The sequence below is a fragment of the Ursus maritimus genome, unplaced genomic scaffold (genome assembly GCF_017311325.1).
Source record: "Ursus maritimus isolate PB19 unplaced genomic scaffold, ASM1731132v1 scaffold_32, whole genome shotgun sequence".
NCBI lineage: Eukaryota > Metazoa > Chordata > Mammalia > Carnivora > Ursidae > Ursus > Ursus maritimus.
This window is the reverse complement of record NW_024425786.1, coordinates 11,942,021-11,943,174: the sequence shown is the minus strand read 5'-3', so window position 1 is coordinate 11,943,174 and position 1,154 is coordinate 11,942,021. Positions and strand designations below refer to the sequence as shown.

The following is a 1,154-nucleotide window of genomic DNA, read 5'->3' as shown; positions in this document are numbered from 1 at the left end:
GGGGGGGGGGGGGGGGGGGGGGGGGGGTGTCACAGGCGAGTTCGGCTTTTTTCCCAGGTACTTTAAAAGGGAGCCAGCGTCTGAGGTGGGTCAGGGAGGGCAGGGTCCACTTGGGAAGGCCTAGATTAGCGGTTATTACAGAGTCCAGGCAAGAGCTAATGGTGGCTTACACCACAGCGGGGGGGGGGGGGGGCAGTGCACAGACTCGGGGAGTCAGGATCAGCGGCTGGGTTCTGGGCCCACTGCAGGGGCAGAGGAAGAGCAAGGGAGGAAGCCTGAGGGATGGAAGGATGCCGGTACTGCTGACCAGATGGGGGCCTCTTGGAGAGCGGGATCTGGGGGAGGGTCAGGAGGCATGAATTTGGACTTGGATCCTCGTGGGATCCTTGTTGCCTTGGGGACATTCTTGGGGCCTGGCCTGGTAGCCTGTGGTCCACGGGTAGACAGCAATGGTGGTTCTGGAAGCCAGCCCCCGCCTGGAGCTGGCTAGGGAGACCCAGGAGGCACCGCCAGAGAGGCAGGAGGGAAAGCAGGTCAGGAGGGCTGTCCTGGACGCTAGGAGAAGCCAGAGGGGAGAGAGCTGCGTGGCCGTGGGTGAACCCCCCTTTAGGAGCCTCGGTTTCCTCCTCTGTGAAATGGGGTAACAACACGTCCTCCAAATCCCACCTCACGCCAGACCGCAGGCCAGACTGGCGAGGAGACGGGGGAGGCGTTCTGCTCGCCTGAAGTCTGCGCGGATGTGAGGGTGGCCCCCGGGGCGCCTCCCCCAAGGCCGCCCCAGAAGCGGGCTGGAGCCCCGCGGACGCCGCGGGCGGCCGGGCTGAGCTCGCGTTAGGACCCAGCGGCTCCGGAGCTGGAGGGCGGGCGCCGACCCGTCGGGGGCCCGGAGGGGGGCTCGGAGCGGGCGGAGGGGCGGCTCCGCGGGCGGACTAGGAGCTGGTGGCGGAGTGACCCGACCAGGTAGGCGCGGGCCTGGCGGCGGGGGCCGCTAAGGGGTCCGGGGAGCCTGGGGTGCGGGGCTCCGCGGGCCCCCGAGCCTGGGGGCGGCTGCCGGGCTTCCTGAACCCGGGGCCGTCTGAGCAGATGCTAAGAAGGCACTTGGGGGGTTTGGAGTCGCTTGGAGGGGGGCCGGAGTTTGGGGGAGTTTGGGGGAC

General features: G+C 68.5%; 1 protein-coding gene across 1 annotated transcript in view; it reads left to right on the top strand.

Annotated features, from left to right (window-relative positions):
- Positions 1 to 935: 935 nt before the first annotated feature.
- Positions 936 to 1,154, top strand: part of MFAP2 (microfibril associated protein 2) — a 6,985-nt gene continuing 6,766 nt past the window's right edge. Inside the window, exon 1 of the mRNA XM_040645840.1 lies at positions 936 to 960. The gene's annotated coding sequence lies outside the window, so the exon portion shown is untranslated. The remainder of the gene's footprint in view (positions 961 to 1,154) is intronic.